We start from the raw sequence: 19,180 nt of genomic DNA, 5'->3' as shown, positions 1-19,180 counted from the left end.
AGAATAATAATGATTATATATAATTTGAATAAAATTGCTTTCGAATTACCGGAATAACCGATCTTTGTTTTCGTGGTTCCGAGAGTAGCTACCGCAACGGGCCAAATAATTGAATTAATTGGTAAGATCGATTCGATTCGATTCGATTCAATTCGATGCCGAATAATAATTGTATTCCACACTTGGATATGATGGTTTTCGCGTGTGCATGTTTTCCCTCGTGAAATTGAGGAGTTTGACATGGACATTAGCCAATTTGCGTTATGTGATACTTTCTCTCTTATATTGCGTTATCATATTATTTTCAATTTGTGATAAAATATCGTTTAATTAAAGGGAAGAAAAATAAACATTCCAAATCTCCCTCTCACTCTCTTTCTCTCTTTCTCTTTCCCCCATTATCCATTTTTTCCTTCCTTTACTCGTTTTTTTCTTTGTCTTTGATTTTCGTGAAAAAAAAAAAATAAGATTCGTTTGAATAATTGCAATCGTTTGATACGATCAAGTAATAGGAATACACCGTTGAATAATCTTAAATGTTTGCATAAATAAGAAGGAGAGTTCGTTCGATCTGATAGAACAAACGAGGAGTCGAGTGGAAGAACAATTATTGACTTTTTTAATCGTTCTTCGAGTCTTAGGTCCAGAAACCGAATACAGGATACTCTAATTATATCATCCTTGTCTTTAGAACTTCGAATAAGCTTTGCATTTTCTTTGAGAGTTATCTTTCTTTACTCTCTGTATTAATCAATAATATTTGTATATTGATAGCAAATTAGTAAGGTATTTGATTAAGGGGGTGGGGGGCGGGGAAGGGTTAATTCGGTCAAAAAATCTTGATTACACGTCAAGCTTATTTTTTATTATTGTTCTTTTTTTTTCTATATATTTTTCTCGTCTCTTATTTCACTTTCTCTTCTTACCATTTCCAATTAACTTCATTTTTCTTAGAAAACTTCTTAAATAACTAGCTAGCTAGCTAGCTAGCAAGCGTCGAAAGTTGAAAACGTTGTACTCGAAATATTCTTCTCGTAACGAGGCAAGTTTTGTTGCTGAGGTGTTTATGTTAGTGGTGGGTGTATGCGTGTAAGTGTGTAGGTGTGTATATATATAAAGGAATATACAGAAGACTTTTAAGAGAGGACACCCAAACGACTACTTTTCTCTGCTCTTGCGCTCACAATCAAAGCCACCGCCAAAACTCTCAAACCACCGACGAGTATTTTTCTTTTTCCTCTTTTGCAATAGACACGCTATTACGCAATCAACACCAGTTTTCTTTCATATTCTTTTTCGGAATCTTTACGACCAAAAATCTTGCATTTTCTCTTTTTTTTCTTCTTACTATCTCGTTATTATCGGTGAAAATCTTTCAAGTAAGCTCGAGAGAAAACGATCAATTCGTTTTAATTGAAGAAGTAAGTTTCCTTCTCCCATTTCATACTAATTGGAATTTTGTTATATCAAATAAATTAAATTGGCCATTAAAATAATCCTAGGATTTTAAAATATTTTTTTGTTTTCTTTTTTTTTTTTTTGTGAAACTACTCTTTCTTTTTCTACAATATTATTTATATAAATGACTAACCAAGCTGAAAATAAAACTCGAGAGTATGAATTTCGTATTAAAAAGTATATTTTCCTTATTCGACATTAACTTTTAAAAATCGTTGACTCGACCATCCCTAATCGTAATATCCTCTTTTAACATTAAAACCAACCTAAGAAGAAGCATTTGGCTTCTACTTAATCCTCCTTTTCCTTCCTTCCTTCCTTCCTTCCTTCCCAAACCTAATTTCATTTTGTCGTCTCATCAAATCTTCAATAAACGGGATAATAAATTGTATAGGATCAAAACTTTTCTAGGAACGCAAATTGACTTTTTCGAAAATATTACGTTGTTGTCATCTACGAATAAGATTTTCTTTTTAAAAGCATCTTTTGCAAAACGAATAAAGAAATGAAGTATGATAAAAGGGGAAAGGGGTGGGGGAGGAGGAAGAAAAAAGCAACAAAATTAGAATTTAACAGCTTAAATAAAAAGTTGTTGAATAATTATTTAGAAAAGAATTAATTTTTCGTGAAACCAAATGAAGTAGAAATTTCCTTTGGCAAATACAACGTCGACGATATTATATTTAACTTATTGTTCAACTTTATCTATGGGAAGAATTTAACATAGTTTCCTATAAGAGCTTAATGTTCTTGTTTAACGCGTACTCCTCTCATCTTATAGTTTGACTTTGAAAATACCTCGGTACGTGGTAGGAAGCACGCGCGTACGAAGATTTAACGATTAAAGTACCGCTAAACTTGTCTTTCGGATAGATGTGGACTAACCCAAAGTTTACCGTTAACGTTAAACTTTCTCTCACGAATTATTCTCCCCATCTTGTTTAATTGCACAACAATGAGTTATATCGAATGACTGGATAGAAAAGAAGAATGAAAATCATCTCGAAATCCTTTTTTTATTTTTATCTGCAACTTCGTTGGCTAATATTTTCATCGAACTTGTTAGAAATATTTTACGAAATGCAAGGCTAAAGTTTCTTGCTCGGGTTACTTTTTTAAAAATCAATTTACCTTTCCTTACTCTTTTTTTATTTATTATCTCGGATTTTTTTTAATTAATTATATGTAAATAATAAAGTAAACTGTTTGGACTCGTAGTTTTATAGATCTTATTGTGAAATAAAAACGTAACAAGTTAGATTCGAGTAAATTATTATTACTCCTCTGTACCTTTTTTATCTTATCAAATAATGGTAATCTCAATTAATAACAATATTTAATATAATATATAAATTAATAATTATAATAATAAATAACAATAAATTTCTAACAACGATAAAATAACTTGCTGATACATGCACGAAAATGTTTATTTATCATTTTAATTTTTCTTTTCATGATTGTATTAGCAATAATCTTAAGAAAAATCTCGATTTAATTTCTTTTCCTCTGTTTCACAGACTGAACAAGTAGAAGAAGGCTATGCAGAAAAGAAAAAAACGATGTTGATGGATCCGGGATTATCGTTGAAACGGTGAGAGTGGAAATGGATGTTGTTTTTCGATCGAACATACATACATATTTCTCTATTCAAAATATCTATCTATATATCTACGTGCACATTTACCTATTATATATACGAGTACCTAAATTTTTGTTCATTTTTGTCCGAGTTATTGTTTTATCGCAATAACGTGTGTTTCGGAACACCGTTATTCACCAAAAAGCAAAAACCTATACGAAATTGGACCGATGCACAGGAGGAAATGTCGACCCAGGCACAACATTTTCCTTTTAAATCAATCGAATAATGATAACAATATACATAAACATCGAATATCATTATAAAAACAGGTTTTTTCAATTAATCGGCATAATATTTATTTATTTATTAAACGTATTAAATAATTCATATACGATTGTAAAATAGAACAACTGATAAAAAGATATTGAAAAACTACTACTGAGCCAGTAAAGAAAATAACAAGGCCAAATGATCGTAAAAATGGCTATTAAAAATTGAAATGTTCCTTCGTTGTTAAGGGTTCTTCTTTCTCTTCCGTGATAAAACTTACCCTTTTTTTTCTGCTACCAAGTATCACAAAATATCTCTCTCCCACGCATACGTTTTGCATTTGTAGTCTGTTTGTTGACCATTGAATCCTTCTTGCAGAAAATAATGCCTCGAGCTTCTTTCTCTGTTCCACGCATACTTACTCACTCACTCACTCACACGCTTACACACAATAACGTATTATCCGTATACACGAAAAGAGAGAGAGAGAGAGAGAATATTTTAAAAAAGAATTTCAAACGCATCGCGTCGTAAGCTCGAAATTGACCCTTTTTCTTTTCCTTCTCATTCCTTTTTTTTTGGTTTTTTCTCTCTCTCTTCCTCTCATCGTTTTTACTTTTATTTCGCTAAAAAAGATATAAAAACAATTACGTTCAACCGATGAAATTATGTATATGAATATAAATTGAAATTTAGATCCTTTCCTCTATTTCCTTACTTTCTATTATAATTCATACCTAAACGACAAATTTTCCAGCAATTTTGTTCCACATATTCCCATACTTTCGTGTTACCAAGAATATTTCTTTAATTATTATTAATGTTGAGAAATGTGAGGTTCCAGTATGATAAAATATATTAACACTCGTCACCTTATTAGATTCTTCTTCTTATTATTATTATAACTTTAATTATATTCTTATTAATATTCTATATTTTTATTCTTAAAGTATTACATATATATTTATGGATACAAAAAACATGTGCTTAGGTTATCAATTTTGCTATCTTATGTTTTTTACTTCCGTTTTGCTGCTTCTCTGTAAATATCGTTGCCTACATACACACATACTCTACTTATACTACTTAATACCTGGTATAATAAGTAGCATGGAAATGACTATTATTTTAACAATTAATAACAACATAAATAAAAATATAAAATATCATTTATAATAAACATAATGAAAGGAAAATGTATATTAAAGGAAGTTATTATAGAGTGGTATCAAACGAGAAGAGAAGAGAAGAGAAGAGGAGAAGCAAGTTTTGCACGTTATAAATGTTAAATCGAATATCGTGTTTCTCTAAACATATGTACACCTCCAGGGAGTGGAAGAACAGGAGAGGAGAGGAGAGGAGAGGAGAGAGGGGCAGGAAGTCTCTTCTTCACTAATCTAATCTACGTGTTTACACGCAAAGTCCCACGGGTACCCGTGTGCTTGACGTATGTGCGTGCGTGCGTGCTTATGTATGTGTATGTGTGTGTGTGTGTGCGCAAGCATGTGCTTATTTTACATGTAAAATTAAGATAAATTATTCCCCCGTTTTCCCTTTTCAACGATAATAACTTGATCGATTATTATAGAGGACAGGTTCGAAAGTTTCTAGATTGGTCAAAAACAAATTTTGAGGTTGGCAGGAAAAAGTTCTCTACGAAATTAAATAATTATTTTATATATAAAATTTTATATTAAATTATATATTAATTATTATAATTATTATTATATATATTTAGTAGTATAAATAATTATAATAATAATAAATTAATTATTTATATGAAATTACATATTAATTAAATATATATATATATATATATCGTAAAACTATATTACCAATCAATTAAAATTGAAGCAAATGAAATTGCGAATACTTTAGAAGAAATTGTTCCGTCTTCTTCGTGCCACCACGTCGTTAAACGTCGTCGGTTTAGCATTGTTTTCTTTTCATTTCACCTTAATAATATAAAGATAACAGAAGAAGAAAAATCACTTTTACGATTGTTACGACGACATGTTTGAAACTTTTTCTCAGTCTTTACATTTCCTCTTCTTTTCTTTTATTTTATTTTCTTTTCTTATCTTTCCTTCTAACATATTTTTTTTCCAAACGTTAGATATCATTTATCTCGTCTAAATAATCCGTAAAAGATTTCATTAAAAAAATAAAAAGAAAATAAAAACAAATTATCTCTCTTACGAAAGAGAATTAAATGAAAATGCATTAGAAAAAATGTTACATAACAAGTTGAAAGAAAAAACAAATATTGAATATTTTGTTAACAATCTATCCATCAATCTATACCTTTCTATATATATGTAATAGGCCTATATAAGGTAGAAAGAGGAAAGAGAAAGAGAAAAGGAACGATAGAACAATGGGCATCAGATCGAGTTTCCTAACTGTGAACACGGTGGTACAGAAGCACGGTCCAATTGACACGCACAAAAGCCATTTTGTCGGTGGACGGATAGTTGCTACGAGGATTAACAACACGCTGACGTATACATCGCATATAGTCGAAAGGAGGAGGACCTTCCTGGAAATTAAACTGTTGACGAATAGTTGCCCCATTATACTGATTAAACCGACAGTACCAACAGCTGACATTGATTGTACTCGCTAAAAGAAAGAAAGAGAGAGAGAGAGAAAGGGAGAAGAAAGAAAAAACAAAATGAAAGAGAAAATAATGAAAATTCGCTGGATTTAAACGAAACAGCGAATACGACGCGTCGTTAATAATTCGAGAGGGATGAATTTGCGAACACTGGTCACGTGTACCAACTTTAACCATTTCGATCGATCCTTTGATACGTTTCATCGAGAATGCACTCGACAATGGTTGTCTCTTTTCATTCAAAATAATGGGTTAATCATTGGTATGTTGCAAACAAAACACGTGACTTCTCTTTTTTTTTTTTTTTTTTTCCATTATTTCACAGTTTAATATATTTCCATATGACAAAATATTCTCTATATCGAATACATTTTGCGTATATGTCTGTAATTTATTATTCAATTTCAATATCGTGAAACGCGAAATGAATGTATACGGTATATAAAAGAAAAATGTATACTGATTATAACATTTTACATGGAATTTGTAAATTTGTCGTGTGACTTCGTTAATCAAACAAATATTTTTACCAAAATCTCAATAATTTCATGAAAAATGTTTATTATAGAAAAATGATCTTCTTCTTATTATTATTATTATTATTATTATTTTAAGCAAATAAAAATCGATACATTTATTTTTTGTCATACATGCGAAACCCTATGATAAACTAAAGTCATTAGTTAAACTTATTCATTTCTATTAGCATAAAATGAAAAGGAAATAATTCAAACAACGTTCGGTAGTTGGAACGTAACAAAGGGGTTAAAGATGAACGAATTACTTTTGACGCTTGTAGAAAATTTGAAGCTTAGAAAAAGTTTACTCAAAGAGAGCGTTAGTAAAGATTACAGAGAAAGATAGAAAGAAAGAGAGGAGGGGGCAGAAGGGGTGGGGGGAGGGTGAAGGTGTACACACATAGAATCGCGCACCACCGTGACATCGATCTCGAAGACTTCCTGCTTCCAGGGTGTGGCACCGAGTGGAAAGTGGAACAAAGGGTTGCGCTCCGAATCTATTATTTGTCGCAGAAACACGCGCGCACAAACACACACACATACGCAAAACAAGGACGAAGGAACGAAGGAAGGAACAGGAACAGCAGGATATCATCCTGTGTGACGTTTCTTCGATTACGCGTTGTTCGAAACAAAACTATTTTAAAGATCATTTCTCTTTCACGTCGTCGACATATTTTTCTCAAAGAACAAAAGGGGGCCTAGGGTAAAGGGTGGTCAAGGGGAAGGAAGAAAGAAACAAATAAAAGAAAAGAAAAGAAAAGAAAAGAAAAGAAAGGACGAAGGGAAAATAGGGGTAACAGATGCTTTTCCTTGTTTTATTTCTCTCATTCGAGGATAGTATCTACGTCTTGGTTACGTCGTTCGGCCTGGAAAAGCCACCGGTCGTCGTTTAATTAACCGTCACGCAATGCTACTCGAAGAGGAACAGTAGCAATGTGGATGTGGATGGAAGATTGAGATTGGGGTGGGGTTGGTAATAGAAGGATGTTTAATTAAGACGTCAAAGCAAAGCCTCGTGACTTATTTTAAACAAAATTCAGACTTATATATTTATATACTTACACCTATCTATTTATTTATTTCTATAGAGACATGATCGTTGGTTAGTATAGTTGTATATGCTTTTCTAGAAAAAAGAAAAAATAAAAAACCATAGGAATATATTCCTATTGCATAATTACACGCATCTAACGCGTGATATACCATGATATATTGTGGTAAACTGTTACTGTTTCGGTAGCATATATCTTTGAGCTTAACTACGCTTGGTCTACTTCAAAAACCTCTTCTTGCTCAACCCATTACTAAATTAACCAAGAGCTAACGTATACACACACACACACGCACGTGAATAACATCGTCACGACATTCCAAAGTGAAGAGATTAATCTTTGTTTCACTGTCGCGTGACGAACACAAATACCCCTTGCGAATTTTACTTAAGTTCGCGATAAAATGTTAAGAAAAATGGAATACCCGCGAGTACTTGTGTGTTCCCTTTTTTTAAGTTTATTCTCCTTTTTCGTATCATCGTTTTAGAATTATTTTTTTGTTTGAACTCTAATGGACGAAAAAGATTTGTTGTTAAATGTCTTATTTAATCGTTTGTATTATTTTAGAAAAACAAATGCGTCGTATGTGTCTCGCATGAAAAAATACGAAAATATAATAATACTATAGATTTTATCCGTCTGACATAAATGATCTCAAAAGGGAGTCGTGATAAATACATTTGACGTGAATTCTCTCTTATTTTTTTTTTCTTTTCCGACGATTATTTGACGAAATGACGTTTATTAACGTATTCGTTCGTAAACCGAATAGGATTTTGGGGTTGTACGCGACTGATTTGCACATTTAGTTAGCTATTCGAATGATCAAGGTAATGGAGTTCGACCGGTAATAGGGTTTCGATAGGGCCACAATCTCGAGTAATAACGTCAATAACCTACACGTCCGCAATCATCCTTGATATCCTACTCGAATGCCAAAATTTTCCATAATTTATCAGTTTTTCAAGTTACACTTCTTTCCACCAATATACTTCTAACACCATGAATATAGAACATACATGAAATACATCAAAGTATTTTATATAAATGTTACTGTATAATATATGTAATGTATTATAGTATGTGTAGTGTAAAATATAAACATTTGTTTGATTCTCTGAAAGATTAGTTTCCTGAAAGTTTTTCTTCTACCGCGTGTGAACTGCTCGTGGTTTATTATAATTTTTTCAAATTTCATTATTTTCTATATTTTATTTTCTTATATATATATTATATATACGCCAAAGAAGTATAATTTCTTACGTGAATACATAAGTACACACACACCTGTGTTTTGTTTTTATATATTTGAAAATATTTTATTAATAGGTTATTTATCCCGTGTAAAATAAAATAGTATATTTGTTTTAAGAATATCGAAAAGTGTGCATACTTGGAAACTATGGCATTAATTTAGAAATATATCGCGTAAAATGGAATTCGCTCGTAGGAAGGTTTTTTTTTTTTTAAAATCGTGTCGAGGAGGAGGAGGAGGAGGAGGGAGGATGCTTCTCGACCATTAGCGTTCACCATCGAGATCGATAATAGAATTACGCTCGATCAAATTACCTCGTCCGTGGCTCCATCGTTAACGTTTAATGCCTCCTGTTTGTCCAGAGACATTGGCCGTTCCTTATCGTTACGTTCTCTCATAGACGATGATGTTTCAAATAATGTTTTTCTTTGATTATATTTTTTTCTCAATTTTTTATATTTCATTTAAAAAGGTACCGTCGTAGTAACCTTTGTCAAATTTTCTTCGAACAAGGGCAAAGAAGGAACCATTGTTTTCTATAACCAATCGCAAGGATGTAAAAAAAATCGATGGATGTTCTATGGTGTTGAATTGTGTGTATATCTATAGCTCAGTATCCTATCGACCGCCCCAAATATTACATCTCTGAACTCCTCTTCCTCCTCCTTCTCCTCCTCTTCCTCTGGTCAGTAGTAGCCCTCTTTCATCATCGTCCTCGTTCCCTTCTCTTCGACCCTTTTGATCTTCGCGATCGAAGGCAAACGAAAGCGACCGAAGGTGAACCCAACATCAAATCACTGCCGATTGACACACCTGTGGATAACATCAAATCGATCTAACAGGATGATCTAATCGCGCTGTGGAATATTTTGTTACATTAACCTAAGGTAACCAAAATATTTTCTTAGGTATCCTTTTTCATTTGATTTCTTTCAAAAGGAAGCAACAGTTCCTTGTTCACAAACACACACACACACATATATATAATAATAAATAAATATATAATAATAAATAATATATAATAAATATAATAATATATATATATAAAAGGTTAATAAATATACTTTATCACGGTGAGTGAATCGAAAGTTTAAGAAAGTAACGCTAAAAAAACTTGTTTGTTAGACCAACTTGCCACGAACTTTACGTCAAGCTTTTCCTCCCTCTCTCTCTCTCACACTCTCTCACTCTCTCTCATGGTAGTTGGATTTTTTCGTGCTTTTTTCCTGTCTCAGCGATTGTTGCGGACATCAAGAAGAAAAAGAATATGGTGAAGCGAGAAAAAATAAAAAGAAGGAAAGAAAAATTGTGTGAGAGAGTCTGAGAGAGAGAAAGAGAGTGTGAGAGAGAGTGAGAGAGATAGCAACGGCTGCGAACTGATGAGATTTAACCGCGATTTTATGAAAGCCTTCACCGTCATCGCGAAAAACGAGAATAACGAGAACGTAGTAGGTGTGTATGTAGGTGTATGTAGGTGTATGTTGCTATACATATGTGGGAGTATGTAGGAAGAGTGATAAAAGTAGTAAAGAAAAGAAAAGAAAGAGAGAAGGAGAGAAAGAGAGAGGAACATAGCCCAATATATTACTCGTTGCAAAAAGCCACGATATAGCTTAGAGGTAAAAAGAAGAAAAGGGGAAAAATAAAGCGTTCAAAACTTATAACATATAGAACGTTCCTCGATTACTTGGATTTTCCTATAATGTGATCAAAAATTTCTCTACTACGTTATAATCCTTAGTACATAACGCGGAATGACATAATTACGAGAAATTGTATATAAAAGAAGAAAAAAGTATCATTTTTTGTAGTCTTTCTTTCTCGTGTTCGCGTATATTACTCTTTTGTTAAATTTCTTCTTTTTTTTTTTTTTTTCAAACGAATTTTCATCCTAATTTTGTGGTTACTTTAAAATCGATTATTTGTTCTATTCGATGTTTTTTTTGGGGGGAGTTCTGTTTCTTTTTTTTTTTTAATAAATACATGCATCTATCCTGACAAATATTTGTAAATTAATTTATTGATTAAAAAAAAAGAAACAAAAATAAAAAAGATATAGAAAATAACGTATAAAATATTAGGTTGTTTTTTCGTATCGATATTTTATTTTACAGTTGATAGGTTTATCTGTTGTATGAATATTTGAAAATAGATTCGCGTAGTATTGTTTTCTCTTTCTCTCTCTCTCTCTCGAGAAATAAAGAGAAATAAAAATGTAGAAAAACAAGTACAATTGGTAAAGTAAAATTTATTAGAACAATATTAAATCGATTAATATAGGGTTTCCTGAAAGAATGCAGAAACAATTCCCTGTTGACAACATCCTATTCGATATTTCACGCTATATCTATTAAAATTGAAAAAAGAAAACATAAATCATTTGAAACTTTTTAAACTTTCCTATGGCATCACCTACACTCTATGCACATTTCGTCGGCATATAAATAGGATCTTTCGTTGATATACAGGAGGGTGTCGTCTCTCATCAAAATGCAACCAACGAAATAGGAAAGAAACTATTTCTTTCTCCCAAACAACTTTTTTCATTTTACGTGAACGGTAAATATAATTTCTTTAGATGGAACTTGAAAAGTAAGGGTGGTTGGGAGGGGGGGGTTGGAGTCGATAATGAAAAAATTCTTTTTATCTCTCGTATGTTGAGATAATAGGATTTCATTGAAAAACTCAAAAAACGATTGAGATCTTATAAGAAACAAATATTGTAAGAATAAGTTTTAATCGTTTGGTTGTAATAATGCAATAATAATGATAATTATGTTACTCGAAGGATAATTAAATAATTGCTGATTTTGAGATAGGAATAATAAGAAAATGATTAATAAGGATATATAAGATTTTTTTTGCTTTTTGATTAGATTTATTTAGTCATATTATATTGTAGTGGTTTGTCATCATTGTAGTGGTTTGTCATCATTGTACAGGATGATCGTTTCGCTTTTTAGCCAAGGCTTTTCAGCAGACCGAGAATGGTGGACTGCAAATAAAAATAATTAAATACAATGTTATTAAATAAACAAACGAATGATCCGTATTTTACGTGTAACATAGCTTTATTTTTGAAAACTAATATTACGGCAAACGAAAAAGTATAATAAACTTTTAGTCCAAAATTAAAGATAAAGAAGAAACTTAAACGATATTATTTCATTTGAACGGAATCAAAATTATTATTACACGATCAAAAATATTCGTACCGTGTCAATAATTTATCTTTAAGCAATTTTTTGTTGTTGTTATCTGATATATTACAATCAATTCTTTACTAATATCAGGAAATGGACAAAAAGTATGTAACAGTTTCGATAAATAGAAATTTTGAATAATTGAACATTTAGTGAAATTAAGTTTCATCGCAAAAGATATTAATGTTAATGTTATTTAAAAAGTAAACTTACAATAATTGGTTCCGCTGATGGATCAGCATTAGCCGTTGGATTAGCAAGAGGATTAGAAAGAGATTCAGCGAGTGCTTCAGGAGAGGCATGCGGTGCTGCATTAGCAAAAGCTAACTGCAAGCATGCCATTGAAGCAATGATTGTAAATAGAAATGCAACGATATTGTACTTCATGTTGTCGAGTAATTGCAAAATGGTTCAAACTCGGCCTATTTATACCAAAGAAGTAGGAAGTCGTTCAATTTTCATGATTAATTTATCAATATATTTAATATTCCATAAAATTATGCTAAAAAATGACATTCGCTTAATATAATCTTGACTTTAAAATCATTTGGTTTCGCTTATCGTCCTATTGCGTTTCGTTATTCCAAAATTTCATTGTCGAAACGTGATAAATGCAGCATTTAGGTTAAAATAAATAACTACAATCGTGAGGAAAGTACTCACGACTCTTGTGATTATATGCTCGTAAAATCGAACCTTCGGTTCTCTTTCTACGTTTTATTTTGTTCACGATAAAATATATTTTTAGAAATTTCCTTTCAATCTGGAACGTTCTTCGTATTCTATTGTGTTATCATTTCAAAGAACGTGGTATGATTTATGTCATAAATTATTCTACGGTTATAATACATAATGATATAATATAATATTTAATCCGTATATTGAACATTAATTAATTACCTTAAAAGTTAGTATATCAAATTATACAGGAAATTAATCAAATTAATTCTAGTTTAAAGCTTTCTATTCGGTTAGAAATGAATCGAAATCGAAATCGAATGAGATTAAAGCCCGAAATTAATTATTTCCATTGGCGAATGAAATGTTTAATACAATCGTCGTTATTAGTCGAATCGAAGCTATAAAAATAATAAAAAGTAGATCGTTTGAGCGTTGGTAAGAAAAATGAAGTTAAATGTAGTAAATCTTGCATTCCTGTTGATCGTAACTGTGGCATGTTTGCAACTGGTGGTCGCCGACCACCCTAAAGCAGAACCTTAAGCTTATGCCAAAGTTTCAAATCCGTGTTACAGATTATTGATATTGATTTCAGAATTATTTGATTATATCCTCGAATTATTTGAATTTGTTATTTTGATATTTTTGAAGATAAATAAATTTTCGGAAATTTTTCGATTACTATGTATGATCTTCCCCGCAATATTTTTTCTTTTTTACATTAACATAAAATAATATTTTATTAACAAATATACCGATCAAATAAATACGAATGTTTCATAATTGGTAACAGGAGGTGATATTTTAACAAATACTTTATCGAACAATTTTTCCTATAAGTTGATACAAAAATCAGTCGATTATTTTCATCGAAATATTATGAACACAATAAGGAAATAATAAAAGTATGATTTATCTCTAAAGATTATTATTGCAATATGTTTGCGATCGGTTCTCAACGTGTAGGTACTTTTATCTATTCACTTTTATATACTTCCTGCGTAGATTTTTTTTTCATTCTTTTTATATTACAGACTGAATGCGACCTTAATGACGTATGAAAAAAAAATAAAAAAAAAAAATATACCTAGCTATATATGCTCTTAAATCATAGTGGATAGATAATGGCTGTTATTAACCTTTTGGACTTGGTATACTCGAGATAACTTATACGAGTCGATTACTATCAAGCAAGCTTCCATTCAATCATTAATATTAATTTCTAATAAAATATTATACATTTTAATCTAACCGTGGGTGTAGATACACATGGATGCATTTTAAGCTCTGTTTAATTATATTATCGAACAAAATTGGATTAAGTTAAATGAAACAAAATAGTACACCACATAGTTTATCCCGAGTAAAGCTTTTTCATTTGAAGCCCCTAGACACAATATACTGGATACTACAAATGTTTAGGTTGCGTCAGGGGTTCTGCCAATATTGAGGCTGCAATTTTTTATTCAATTTAAGCACGACATATATGTGTAATTAATTAGAAATGTACATCAATATCGATTGATGTGTCTGTATGCTACGTATCGTATTCTATCGTATCGTATAGTATCGTATCGTATCGTATCGTACAATTGGTTTTGTAATAGGTATATGTACGTATTATACAGGAATTCTGAATACTCTCTCAATATCTAAAATCACAATGCATAGTTCAACGTTAATAAACAAGCGTAACGTTAGTGTTTCTGATTTACTGATTAGCATAAATTAGATAGGATTCTAAGCAAACTGTATACACAGTGATATAATAAAATTTGTATTTCAAATGAATATTTAAAAGGGGATCATTTGAATTTATAATTATCGAGAGAGAAGAAAAAAATAATTAAAATAATTTATCAAATATTTGGAAAAATATTCGATCGATATTTTCAATGAGAATCTCATCGTACCATTAATTAATAAAAATACTGATGCAAAAGAAAAATGTGAAGCAATGATATTTAGCATTCATTTTTTTAATCAAATATTTAAGCATGCAAGCAAGATAACATTTTGCGATAATCATATTGTCATAATATTATAAAAAGAAAAGAAAATAATCGTTCGATCAGTTAGATAAACTTATTCTCTCTCTCTCTCTCTCTCTCTCTTTCTCTCTCTCATTTTTATCTCGATGTTTTTAGTAAGGGTCTGTTTGAATAAGCAGCAAAAATCTTCTAGGTCGAACTTATCTGGATCCTTTCGAAGGCAAATAATAAAAAAAAGAGAAAGGAAGAGAAAGGAAGAGGAGGGAGGGAGGGAGGGAGGGTGGTTCATGTACACAGATACTAACCCCTCGTATGTATAAATGTCGCGTGTAGGAGGACAGTGAAAAGACATTTGTACGTGCCATAAAATTTTTGTACCCTTTACCCTGCAAATATGAAACCAGCGACCAGTTATATCCGAGATAAGACAGCACACCGGGGAAATGTGCTACTTGAAATTTTGTTTCCCCATAACTTTGTAACTAGGGCGTTCTCTCTCTCTCTCTCCCTCTTTTTTTTTCTCTCTTTTTATCGCAACTAAAAATTCTTTTCTAACGATAGAACAATGGCATTTTTCAATCAATGATAATCGATTAACTAACTTTTAATTAAAAATCGCAAAATCTTTTAATTGCTAACGAAAAAGCAGTTAATTCGGAAAGAAAATTACTCTATTTGCGATAAATCTTGTAGGAAGAAATCTTTTAGCAGATGTTCAGAAAAGTTTGATCTTTTAGCACTGGTTTTTTTTACACTCGTTCGCATACCATTTCCTCCGACGACTCCTCCGACTCGGGTCTCTTTTAGAATAAAAAGCAACGAATGAATTTTACCCCGAAAAGTCCATAAAAAATCTACGTTCACTTATTTCCGTGCTTGACCAAAAAATCCAAGTTCTTAATACTTTATTTGTCTATTTTTCGTTTGTTTTCAGATCCAGGTTGTCGTTGGCATCATCGTCCTCTCGAAATAAAGAGGAGGAAGAAGAAGAAGAGGCGACGAATATTGAACGAGGCATTCGCCGAAGATAGAAAATAAATAAAAAAATAGAAAAAGAAGAAGAAAAAAAAAAGAAAGGAAGAAAAAGTGTGTCAGAAAGGTCCTCCTGAAAATCCGAATATCCGATTGGATGTGGTGATCCTCCTCCAGATGGAGGAAATAATACGGCAAAAGGAAATAAGGAAACAATTATCGTCCTGGTCATCCTGATGGCGTCGTCTAATATTAAATATCGCATCGAATCGGGGAATAATCCTCAAACTGAATTGAAGGAGCCTCGGCGATTCACCTTTCTCAGGTGAAACGCCGTTTACTCGGCGTCAACCTCGTTGGCGTTGCGACCACGACGATCGCTCCGATTAATATCGTTTCCCCCACCTCACGTGGCCGCAACATTACCCAATAAGGTAAAATCCTCCCCATTAATCTTCCTTTGCAAAGCGCAACACACCACCATGACGCACAACAAATAATGCATCATTCGGCAGCAACACATCGTGTGTCCACCTTTTGCTTCTTTTATTCTTTTTTTCTTCTTTTTTTTTTCTTACCTCTCTCACCCTCCTCCTCCTATTTCCTTCACACCCCCTCTTCCTTTCCCCGAACATAAATCTCTCCACGTGTCAACATGATTTTCTCGTTTTATGGGAGATTTCTTTTGACATCTTTTCTCTCTCTCTTGCCCCTAGTCTTGATTTCTTTCTTTCTTTCGTTTTCTTTTCTCTTATTTGAGAGATCTTTCCCGATTATATAGACTAGAGGAGATTAACGTTGTAATAGGGTGTATCATGTGTAAAAAAAACGAAATTGGATTAATCTTTCTTACGAATTGTCTTTCGTTAAAACGTAATATTCGTATATATTATATATATACTTAAAATATAATAAAAATATATAATAAATATATAATAATAAATAGTAATAATAAATATTAATAAAATATATAATAAATATAAAAGTATCTATATATATATCGATGAAATTGAAATATCGATGAATGAAAATGTGAGAGGTCATTTCCTTTTTTTTTTCTTCTTCTTCTTCTTCTTCTTCGTATCATAATACATAGAAAACTAACGGGAAAAGTTCGATGTAGATTGATTCTCTCGATGTAAAAGAAATTTTCTTCGAAGTTATTAAAAAACTACTTGCAAAAGTATCCGTGTGTATGTGTGTGTGTGTATGAGAGAGGATAAGTTTAATCGAAAATAAGCACTACGGTTTAAGTTTCAGAACCGATCCACTTTTCATAATAGAAAGTTACGTTGCATAAACCTGGATATGATTTGATAACAACAAATTACCTCGTTTTCATCTTTTTCGTGGTTCTTCGATTTATTGTAAGAAAAGAAGCTGTTAAGTATTCCGAGTTTATACAATATTTGCTTCGTTACGTCAAAGTACGTGGGGAAAAAAAAAATAGTTTAGATCCGGCATATTATTAATTTTATCGTAGCATTCGAAAGTTCGCAAGAAGACACAAGACGAGAAAGAAATACGAGAAAAAGAATTGAAGAAACGAATGGCCGTTTTTTTTTCTTATTTTACAATTTTCTTTTTTTCTCTTTCTCTCTCTCTCTATCTCTAAAACAGAGCAGAGCAGGAGGAGGAGGAGCAGGTGATATACGCTAGGCATTATAGCGCCCAACGGAAAATAAATTCTTTCCTTCCTTTTTCTAACTCGACGTAAATGGGAAGAGAGAAAGAGAGAAAAATCGCGACATCTCGAAAAACTTGTTCTTCTATTCCATTGAAATAGACCTACGCGCTATCTTCCATAGTTCGACGAAATAATTATGTCCTATAAAATAAAATATTAACCTAAATGTGCCTAATATCAAATTTATAATTTATTTTTTTAAATTAAATTATACGAAACACGATTGGCGTATCGACCAAAAGGTAAAAAAAACTACAATTTATAGGACTTACACAGAATGTGTTTCTTAATTAGAATATACCTACGTTTAATCTAATTAGGAATCTACCGAGAATTCTAAATACAGCGTTTCATGAATTTTTATGATAACTTTATGATTAGATAAGTTATCCAATTTCAAAGCAGAATATATATTATTATAACATTTATTATGTTTTATTTAATGAAAGGGTTTTGAAGTTAGTACTGCTTCTAAAAATCAACTTTTGATATTTGTGCCCATAATTATGAAAGTGGTCGCAAATTTTCACGATATTGTCAAAAATGAACCGTCAGATAGTGTTTGTTATTTCAATATTTACATTTATTTAAATAGATAGATTTATATTTTGAAAAAACTGCAACGAATTCTAAAAAAAAAAAACATTTGTAAAATAGTCGAAAGATTAGATTTATTTCGAGGTCGAAGAAAAAAATTGGATTATAGGAAAAGATAGATGATTGTATCGATCAACGTAATGAAGAGCACACGATGATCAGCAGTGGTCGAAAGGTAGTCGAGTCTGTTATTAGTCAGGTAGGTATTATTTCGTTAGTCTCGCATAGTCAGCGTAACTTTCGATGCCGTTAATTACGATAACAATGATGACGGGGTTTGTACTTGGAGGATAACACGCAAGAGAAACGACACTAGAGTAATATCAAACCACTACATACTACTATCCACCACCCACACTCACCCCACACTCGCAAAACTATCTCGAATTACTCTTATCCCCGGTTCGCAGTGCATGTTTTTCTTTTTTTTTTTTCCTTCTCTCCCTTTCATCGTGTGTGCTGCACATTATGCTAGTGCACGCGCGACAACTACTACTACTACTACTATTACTACTACCTCGTATAGTAAAGCCAGTTCTCCGCGTTCTGAATTATTTCTCATATAAACTGGGTCAGCTTTAAAAATCGGTGCGGTGCTTGCAAGCAAGCAAGCAAGCAAGCAAGCAATGGACTTAACATATGCAACCGTGCAAACATCTATGTTACTTTCGAAATTTTTCGCGAAATTTCTTTCACCACCCCGTTTCTTTTTTTTTTTTTCATTTCTTTTAACTTCTTTTACATTTACTTTTTCGTTTTCGTTTTCATTTTCATTTTCGTTTTCGTTTTCGGTTTCATTTTCGTTTCCGTTCGTTCCGTTCGTTAGTATAAGAAAAATGACAGAAACGAATAGTTCGTTATGAAAGTTTAACAAAAGCAAATGAATATATATGTACTGAAAGATTAATTATAAGCGTGTAATTTATATAAAGTAACAAAGAGACAATTCCTCTCGTAGCTTTGAATTTGATGCACGAGGAAAATGTAAAATCCCTCAGGGTGATGATCGAACATAAGTATATCTATATGTATATACGTATACGTGTATATCGTACATACCATGTTGTAATACTTTTCAAATTTCTCACGCTCGAGTATTCCTGAAAGTTAGTCCGAGTGTGAAAATGAGAAATGAGTCGAGACTCGTAATAATAGTGGGCATTTGTGATATGTGCTTGATTAGAAAAAAGGATCACGAATAATAATAATAATAATATATATAATATAATAATAAAAATATAAATAATAATAATAAGTTCGTGGTGTCGCTCTGAAAAAAATCACACTCCCATCA

The sequence above is a fragment of the Polistes fuscatus genome, unplaced genomic scaffold (genome assembly GCF_010416935.1).
Source record: "Polistes fuscatus isolate 324 unplaced genomic scaffold, CU_Pfus_HIC Scaffold20, whole genome shotgun sequence".
NCBI classification, from domain to species: domain Eukaryota; kingdom Metazoa; phylum Arthropoda; class Insecta; order Hymenoptera; family Vespidae; genus Polistes; species Polistes fuscatus.
Note: the sequence above shows the minus strand (reverse complement) of the source record.